General features: G+C 43.6%; 1 long non-coding RNA gene across 1 annotated transcript; it reads left to right on the forward strand.

Annotated features, from left to right (window-relative positions):
- The first annotated feature begins 5421 nt into the window (after window positions 1-5421).
- Window positions 5422-9537, forward strand: LOC123151915 (uncharacterized). Its single transcript, XR_006475916.1, has 4 exons — window positions 5422-5850; window positions 6018-6113; window positions 6220-8850; window positions 9226-9537. It is a non-coding gene; the product is annotated as an uncharacterized lncRNA (long non-coding RNA).
- The last annotated feature ends 841 nt before the right edge of the window (window positions 9538-10378 follow it).

The raw sequence follows: 10378 nt of genomic DNA on the forward strand, positions 1-10378 counted from the left end.
GTAAGGTAGCAAGCACAGGAGCCGGGCAACCCAACTATTGACCAAAGACATGATTTGGAGCCGATGAATATAATACAATATTCGGGGCGCCGAATTGTATTGTAAAAAGTGTTCGGACTTGTTGCCAACATATGGAGCGCAAAGGAGCCCCTGCCGGGTTAAGTCGTACCAAAGTGTACAGGTGCAATTAAAAAAAGTTTAAATATAATGAAGAAGAAAGCCAATGCCACATATGTCGGGCTGCAAACTATTTCCATTATAATCTGATTGATATGTCAAGGCGTATTTGTACAAATAATGCGATAAGCAACAGGGCTATTTAACATGCCGAGAACCAGGGTAAGCTGCGTGCGGGTCCTTTAAACAGGCAAAGTGATCGTCAAAAAGATCATCTAGATGTTTCTGCCACACGTCTATGCTGCTTGCCACCTTGGTGTGTTTATCCTTCGAAGGGGTCGATGATGAGGCCGTCGTGAGGGGCTTGTGGAAAAGAAACCTGAAAAAGGATAGAAGAAAAAAGGGAAAGTATGAGTACCCGGATAAGGTCAAGCCGTATTATGGACCATGATCGAGTTATGCCTCCGCCTTTGCCAATGGTATTTTTTGTGCGTAGTTATGTATGCGCAGTTCAGCCGGGACTGAGACAGAGGCTGAATTGCAAGTCCAACTCCTGACGAGCCGGGTTGTCATGCCGCGGAGTAATCCGGACTCGTTTAATAGTGTCTTGGGGCTTGGCCGCCGAATTGATGTTCTACTTGATTAGGCCGCCCTGTACTTCCGCTGCCAGGGCCATGATGTGCTCCTCGGTACGGAGGGAGCGTGTAACGCCCCGGATGTAACCTGCCATATTTGTACTCCAACTCTTTCCATTATCGGCTCTAAGTTATGAGTTTCCCTTCGTGGTTGGGTTTGTCTTCTTTTTGCATTTTGTCCATGTCATGCATTTCATATCATCTCATCATGTGCATCGCATTTGCATACGTGTTCGTCTCATGCATCCGAGCATTTTCCCAGTTGTCCGTTTTGCAATCCGACACTCCTACGTCCTCCGGCGCCCCCTTTTGTCTCTTGTCGTGTGTGGGTGTTAAACATTCTCGGAATGGACCGAGATTTTCCAAGCGGCCTTGGTACACCACCGGTAGACCGCCTGTCAAGTTTCATGCCATTTGGAGTACGTTTGATACTCCAACGGTTAACTGGGGAACCGTAAAGGCCTCGTGTGTGTTGCAGCCCAGCACCCCTCTAAAGTGGCCCAATAACCCATCCAAACCCCATCCATCCTCTCAGTCGTTCGATCACGATAGCGTGGTTGAAAACCGCACCTCATTTGGACACTCCCACCTCCTTCTAGGTATAAATATGTCCTCCCCGTCCAAAAATCCGGGTCGAAACCCTAGCCACCGCTCCCCTTCATCGTCGGACACGTCCGGAGGAGTCGGACGCGTCCGCGCCGCCGCCCGCAGCCAACCGACGAGCGCCATGTGGCGCGTTGCTGCCCACTGCCGCACCGGCCCGCCGAGGCCCACAGCCGGCCCCCGCGGGCTCGCTCCTCCGCCGCCAGCGCGCCTCCCGGCCCACGCCCGAGGCCGCCGTCCGCCTCTTCGCCACCTGCCGCCGACCACCCGCCGGCGCTGCTCCGCCTCGCCATTGCCGGTCGTCGTCGTGCCGCGCCGCCCGACTGCGTCCTCGCCGGCTGTCGCCCGTCCAGATCCGGAGAAAGAGACCCCGGATCCGCCTCCGCCGACCTCCTTCGCGCCGCCCCGCCGGTGACGACCTCGCGGGAGACGACGCCACCGCCGCCCGGCCCGATCCGCTCTGGCTTCGCGAACCCTAGATCCGTTGACTTTCCCGCGAGGTCCAATTTCTTCTAAGTCCCTAAACTTTAAAATCCAGGTGCATACTTTGACCTGCTGTAACTTCTTGTGTGATGCTTTGTTTCGTGCGTGCAATATATCAAAATGTTCATCATGATATGCTCTTCATTTTTTTCCATTGTGGCATGCTTGTTTGAGTCCATCTTGATGCCCAAATCACTGATGCAAGAGTGCTATAAATTGTTAGGGGCTGATTCTTATCAGAGTATGAGGATTTGTCATTTTTGATACAATTATTGTGTGCTGCTCATGGGCATGAGCTCTACATGTATTTTGTTCTATGACATGCCATATTTACAGGGGTGTATGCCATGTATTTTTGTGAGCTTTGTGGTGACTAGAATAAGCATGCAAAGTAGCCTTCGTGTTATTGCTGATTTCAGGATCTCAGGGTTTTGGCTAAGTCTTTGTCTGTTGTTATTTTGATGCCATGTAACCATGTTGCTACAGTGAGATGCGTGCTTTATTTGAGTTGCTTCAGTAAGGATGATTTGGACATATGGTTATTCTCTATCCATCCATGCCCCTGTTTGCAATTATTGAATGCCCTAGCATGTCTCAATCTTGCTATACTTTTTCTATAAAATGTTCCTGGCGGATTGTTTACATGTTAATCAATTTTTCCATGGTTATTGTAGTTGATCCATGTATGATATAAACTTGTTATTGCCATGGTTAGCCTTAAGATCATGTCTTCTTGCTGGTAGTATGATTATCTTGTCAAGCAATGCCATGTGGTGAGTGAATCGAGCTCGTAAAGATGCCTTCATAACTCTGTTTTTGCCATGCTCAGTTTTCTGCTAAGTCTGAATCTGTTAACGAAACTTGTTATGTTTACATGGGCGCCATCATATCTTCTGATCCTTTTTGACTCATGGTCAGTAAGGGATGTTTGTTCTATGCTTTGAGTAGATTAATGGCATGCCTTGTTTTGCTATGATATGTTCCTGTAGCATGTTGTTAGCGTGCTCTAAACATGTCTTCCTGATGTTAATTCCTAGCATGTTGTTATTTTCACTAAGTCTATGATGCTGATATCTTTTGCACTTTTGCCATGCTTGTTTTAACCTGCTATTGTGTGAATTAGCCGTAGCTCAGTGTTCATATTTTGTCAAGCATCTTGAGTAGATCACTGCTATGTGCTTTGTTGCTATGTTCGAGTGCAGTAGCTTAGTTTCTTGTTGCATTCTAGATGTCATTGTGTTGTTAATCGCAGAATTGTGCCATTCTTATTTTGCTCGCCATTTGCAAACCGTGCATCCGATTCCGGTGATCTTTATATCGATTTCGACCAAAATCATCTCATATTTCCAGCGGCACTCTTGGATTGCCAAGTTTATGCCTTGATCAATCTTTTCCTTCTGGAGCACACATATGCATTGCATATCACATCCCGCATGTCATGCCATGTTTTGCATCATGTTGCTTGCACATTGCACCGTGGTTGATTGTGGTTTCCTTTGCTTGTGTTCTTGCCTTGGGTAGAGCCTGGATACGAGTACGTGATCGAGGAACCCATTGAGTACACTTACAAGGATCAAGCTTTCGTCAACTCAGAGAACTTTGCAGGCAAGATGACCATACCCTCGAAATCACTTCTATCTTTGCTTACTAGTTATCGTGGAATTGTCACGGCAGATGTCCTAGCAAAAGGACTTAGTCGTAGGGCCATCGCAACTAGGAATCTTAAAGGGGTTAATCAGGACAAAGGACACGAGAGGTTTTATACTAGTTCGGCCCCTTACGATGAAGGTAAAAGCCTACGTCTAGTTGTGTTGGAATTGCTGGGGTTTCAATCACCAAGAGGCTAATCCACCGGCTTGGTTATCGATCTCTTGTTTCTTGCCCTAAGCCGCCACCGGGTCGTCCCCTTATATACACAGGCCTGGCGGCCTACAGAGTCCCGGTCGGCTCATAAAGCATGTCCGGCTCGGTGACTTCTTTTACACGCCTTTCCTCACAAGTCTTTGTTTACATACGGCGATTTACAACATTGGGCCTTAAGCCGCCTCTGGGCTTAGGCCTTCTATAAGCCTTAATAAACTATCACCTTGAATGTTCATTGGGCTTCCTTTGTGACCCGTCATTAGGACTGACACGGCCCCTCCTAGGCGGGTCATAACTGATAGCTCTATCCCCAACATTAGGCCCCAGGTTGACTTTGAACTTTGTTCTTTGTCAATCTTCAATACTTAGAAAAAATCCATCTTCCTTTCTTCGCAGAAATTTTTATAACCCGCCATGACGTCATTTCTTGAAAACACAAAAAGCCATGATGACATCATCTCCCAACGGATCTTTATTCTGTAATGTGATACGTCTCCGTCGTATCTATAATTTTTGATTGTCCCATGCCAATATTCTACAACTTTCATATACTTTTGGCAACTTTTTATACTATTTTTGGGACTAACATATTGATCCAGTGCCCAGTGCCAGTTCCTGTTTGTTGCATGTTTTTTGTTTCGCAGAATATTCATATCAAACGGAGTCCAAACGAAATAAAAACCGACGGAGAATTTTTTTGAAATATATATGATTTTTGGGAAGAAGAATCCACGCGAGACGATGCTCGAGGGGCCCACGAGGTAGGGGGCACGCCCCAGGGTGTCAGGCGCGCCCCTCACCCTCGTGGCCACCCCGTAAGGCGGTTGGTGCCCTTCTTTCGCCGCAAGAAAGCTAATATCTGGATAGAGATTGTGTTAAAATTTCAGCCCAATCGGAGTTACGGATCTCCGGGATTATAAGAAACAGTGAAAGGGAAGAATCTGAGAACGCAGAAACAGAGAGAGACAGATCCAATCTCGGAGGGGCTCTCGCCCCTCCCACGCCATGGAGGCCATGGACCAGAGGGGAAACCCTTCTCCCATCTAGGGAGGAGGTCAAGGAAGAATAAGAAGGAGGGGGGCTCTCTCCCCCTTGCTTCCGGTGGCACCGGAGTGCCACTGGGGGCCATCATCATCACCGCGATCTACACCAACACCTCCGCCATCTTCACCAACATCTCCATCACCTTCCCCCCTCTATCTACAGCGGTCCACTTTCCCGCAACCTGCTGTACCCTCTACTTGAACATGGTGCTTTATGCTTCATATTATTATCCAATGATGTGTTGCCATCCTATGATGTCTGAGTAGATTTTCGTTGTCCTATTGGTGGTTGATGAATTGCTATGATTTATTTAATTTTCTTGTGGTTATGTTGCTATCCTTTGGTGCCCATCATCACTATACCACAACACCGAATTGGGGGCAATTAACTGCCGGGAGAAATACAAGAATGAGGGCAAATCATCTGCCAGGGATCTTGTTACTGCCAGTAGAAGTACATAACGGCGGAGAAACTGCCGGTAGAAGTTAATTAGCAAGGGCATGCACACTGCCAATAATAATGTCCACATCTTAGGTCATGAAAATTGCCGGGAGAACTGAATTATGACCCACTATCTGTCGGGCCTGCCTGTGGCGCGAGTCCAAAATAATATTTGGCCCAAACGCGCGCTGGCGTGGGAGAGCGCGGGACATTTCCACTCAAAAGAATTATAGCCACCGCTCAAAAAAAGAGGAGAATTAGAGCCACCACATGACCTGTTCTCCCCCAAATCGGCCCCTCCCTAGACCTCCTCCTCGACCACCGCCGCCGCCCCCTCTGCCGTTGACCACGCCCTCCACCTCCCCCCTTTGGTTGACCTGTGCGACCCCATCGGGATCTATGGCGGCGGTGCTTGGATCTCGGCGTCGCCTCCCTCGATACGCCTATGGTGTACGAGGTCGTCGTTGCCTCCCTCCCTTCGACACCACCACCAGAACTGGTCGACGATGCCGGTCGCCTCCATCTCTTCTTTACAGTCCATCACGCCGACGAGCATAGGCCCCCACCACAGCTTCCTCCCCGCCAACGGCGAGCGTGGTGTCCCATCTCTACTGTGCTGGTACAATACTTTCCTCAGATCCATCTTGGTGGAAACCTGATGCAGGTGAGATCTTCCTTACCAAGGTTGTTAATCTTTTCTTCTCTGCTCGATGAGAAATCATGGTACTCATTGTCCAGTTCTCCGTACGAAGGCAGATTTTTCCCTTCCAGCGAGTTACTACTGAGCGTGTTCCTTATTGTTTTTTTCCTTTTCCTACCAAATTGATGCAGGTGCTATTAGTGAAAGGATTGGAGACTGGTTCTAGCAGTGGTTGGTTTGTTCGAGGAATTCCTGGTGCTCGTGATTAGTAAAGGGTTTCAGCCCAGGTTAGTGTATATTTCGTTTTGTTATCTTAATATGCAAGTATATGTGCCTACTTCATTTGCTTGTATCCATCCTTCTTAGTACATGGATCGGTCTTTATTTATTCAGGTTCAGACATTGCGCAACTGAAGACTGTGTATACTAGTCAAAGGCACGAGCTATGCACGTGTTCTTCACTCACTCATCTGTTTATTTGAGCAACATTTATTTTCAGACGGGAGTAGTATGTATGCTGTTGAGTGTTAAATCCCGTCCAAAGGATTGGCAAGTTGCTGCTTCAAAAATTGGTAGATACAAACGATTAGTGCTCTGTACAAGCTAGTTGTTTATAGAAGAAGGTTACTCTAGTCATCGTTGTTTCCCGATCATAGCCACAAAAGATCTTGAATAGCAGAGTTTCACCAGTGGGCCCATTTGGAACCGTCAGGATTCCAGAAAGGTCCTGGAGTCGTTTTGGCGCTTGCCCGTACATTGCGAATCTAAGAAATGTCAACCATTAGATCTCTTGGGCAAGGTACTGATGAACGGTGGATATTCATTTTATGGAACAAATCAATGACTTGTATTTGCTCTGGAGTCTGGGCGGACTGCTAATCCAAATTCAAAAAATTATGTACTATAGTAGTAGGGGAATGTAGCGCTCTATAAAGTTTTTGGTGCCACCATCTGAAAGAGCTAAATTTATAGACATGAGTGTGGATTTGATATTAAAAATTTCTCTACAAAAGTAGCTACTTTTCCTGCCCTGATTTACCATCTAGCTAATTGTTTCATAGGAGTTCAATACTGAGGTAACAGTTTTTTTCTCTCAAACTTGTGCTTGAATGTACCAATGAAGATGCTCTTCACAACTCTAATTCTTGGTGCCAATGGGTATTCTTCCATTTACTATGATTAAGTGCTCTTTGTGCTAATTCTGGATGTTAAAAGAAAATGAACTTTGACTAATGAACATGTAGTTGGAATGAACAAGTACCCTTGTTTATCTCCATTGATCGATTGATGTCAGATCATTTAGTTCACTCGTTATCACGCACATATACTTGTACATGTAAGAAAAGCAATCAGATAGAGAATCTCTTTCTGTCTCTTCTGTGTTTGCTACAAATATAGACTGAAAGTGGAGTACTGCTTCTAGAGTTTAAAGATTTGAACTTGCAAAAGTGTTAGTTCTCTGATATGAAGTTTATTATTTATGTACTGTGAAAGTTGTTGTCTGAATGTGATATAACCATATATTATATAAAGAACAAGTTCACATCGGTACCAAAAATTATGCTTAAACTTTCATGCCATCTAATAGATAGTAGTTTGTGTATACTTTTCAACTTCACAAGCATTGCAGTAACTACATTGTCACAGGAAATTAGATATTTTGAGAAGCTTCTACAAGATCTTGATATCATTTGTGTTCTATCCCTTGATCCTGTGCTTGAGAAGGTGCTTCCCTAAATTGCACAAGTCCGAAAACTTGTACGTGATTTGATGTTCTTCTGGCGGTCACACTTACATCCTTCAAGGATCATCCTTATCAGTTATTACAGTAAATTTGTCGATTTAGCGTTGTAATTGCTATTTGCACTATTAGGAGTATCTCCTGGAAAAAAAATCTTCTATAGATAAACGTGACTAATGTATGTGTGTTGTGTTAGATATAGATTTGGTTATGAGTTACTACTTTTTGTGGTCATGGGGAAATTAATCATTCCAGGATCTCAACATTGTAGTATTTTGCACAAATTTGTGAAGTTCAACGCCTTAGTGTCATGGCTCAGGACTAAATGTTCTTGAGTTATCACATCAAAACTTGAGATGTGAAAATCAAACTACTTTTGCTTACTTGATTCTTTTGAGCGTGCATATGAAACAATGGTTATCTATGTCGCTTGCCTGTGCTATCAGCTACTATGATCTATCTTTCATACTTATATACACATTATGCTTGGACATGTGTTGTTTGTGTGAAAGGAAACATCTAGTATTTTGTAATGCTTGAACTCAGGGTAATCACTCCTTAAATATTTCTCCATTTAATCGAGTAAGAACAGTTCTTCAGAACATTTTATCATTTTCATATTTAGACATCTTGATAGGAAGCACCAGGGAATGTTTGTAGTTTCGATTTATATTGTACGTAAAGGACTGTAGATATGCTCTCTGCCAGTGAAAACTTCTAAATGATCTATGCACTATGGCAGTGCCGCAGTGGATACTTCTAAATGACTGCACACATGTTTTTATTAAGTCTTATCAGTATAGGGAGTTCAATAATCTTTTGGTGCTAAACAAGCGGATGCTACAACTGAATACTAAATCATTAAAACGTTGTAGGAGTTTTACAAGCAAGCTTTGGGTAAAAAGATTTTTGTATTGTGATGTTTATTCCCATTGGTCGATCGATGTGATATCATCTAGTTCAACTGTCATCATGCACATATACTGTTACATGGAAGAAAAATAACTAGCTAGAGAACTTATTTATGTCTCCTTTCATTTTGCTGCTAAGACAGACTGAAAGTGGAGTACTCTTCTAGAGTTTAATTGTTAGTACATGCTGATTTTATAAGGTTGGGGTCTTCAATCTAGTTTTTACTCAATAAGTTACTGTTTCTTAAGAATAACATGAAGCATGGATTCTTATATGTTCCATGTATTATGTCAGGGCAAGTAATTATCAGCTGAGCAAAGGCTACAAGATGCTAGAAGGAGAAGTTTGAATGGAGGCAGAGAGTACACTAGGTAAGTCATATATCCAACCTGAACTTGTTTACTCATTTTTTATTTTTGTTCTAGTCTGAGTCCAAAAATATGGCTTGACAAATGGGGGTGACATTCTGTACACATGTGCACATCTACCATTCATGCTTGTGAAGCACTTTTAAAAATAAAATGAATATGGCCAAATTTGGGTTCCAAGTTTTGCCATGCTGTCATGACTTCGTATTAGTTTGCCCCCTTCAACATGTAAAACTATGAACCTGACCATATTTTATTTGGAACATTTAGATGATGTTTCAGAATGAAAACAAAAGGCAACGATGAGAAGGAAAACAAACGGCAATCTACTTACATCTGATGTGTAAATTCTAATGTGCCAAAAATTTCTCTTTTCAGGAAATAGAATGGAAAAAGGAAGAGAAGACAATGCTGAAGCACAAGAGTGAGAGGCTAGCGGAAGTTAAAGCAATAAACTATAAGCATTTTGAATGATTTGGGCCTCGTGTTGTTGGGAACATTACAACCATGGGGAAAGCTAATTTTGGTTGCTAGTTTAGCATAGAACACTATATGCTCATTTTGGTCATGTCGAATCCAAAAACATATTTAATTTTCCTTTTGTTGCACAACACCCTTATATATGGGCGTTTCTAGGAACATATGTATTTGGTCGTTAATTTCATTGAATGAAGTTAAGTTTTATGATGAGGTCCATATGTGAATTATGAAATAGTGTCATTTGTCTTGATTGCCTGGAAAAATGAATGCATATTAAATTAGCGATTTGTTGCCCAGCTCAATTTGCTTTTGCTAGTGAAATCAATGTGATGGCATATGAATTGCCGGGTAAACAAGCTTGCGCCGACAGTTACATTGCCACTAAATGTAGTTTATACGCCACGGCAAATTTGCCGGGAGAAAATAAACTGCCGGCAAATAAATGTGTGGGGGCAGTATAACTGTCGGGAGAAGTAATTCCCGGCAGCCGTTCTTGTGGCAGTTCTATCTGCCAGGAGAATTGCTCTCCCGGCAGTTTATCTGCCCTCTTAAGGGGTTTCTCCCGGCAGATTACATGCCATTGCATTGGTGTTGTGGTGTAGTGATATGAGCGCACACGTGGTTCACACCATAGGGTTAGTTGTATGTTGATAGGACTATGTATTGGAGGGCAAGAGTGACAGAAGCTTCAACCTAGCATAGAAATTGATGCATACGGGATTGAAGGGGGACCAATATATCTTAATGCTATGGTTGGGTTTTACCTTAATGAACATTAGTAGTTGCGGATTCTTGCTAACAGTTCCAATCATAAATGCATAGAATTCCAAGTCAGGGATGACATGCTAGCAGTGGCCTCTCCCACATAATACTTGCTATTGGTCTAGTAAAGTAGTCAATTGCTTAGGGGCAATTCCGCAACTCCTACCACCACTTTTCCACACTCGCTATATTTACTTTATTGTTTCTTAATCTAAACAGCCCCTACTTTTTTATTTACGTACTCTTTATTATCTTGCAAACCTATTCAACAACACCTACAAAGTACTTC

This window comes from Triticum aestivum, chromosome 7A (assembly GCF_018294505.1).
Source record: "Triticum aestivum cultivar Chinese Spring chromosome 7A, IWGSC CS RefSeq v2.1, whole genome shotgun sequence".
Classification (NCBI taxonomy): Eukaryota; Viridiplantae; Streptophyta; class Magnoliopsida; order Poales; family Poaceae; genus Triticum; species Triticum aestivum.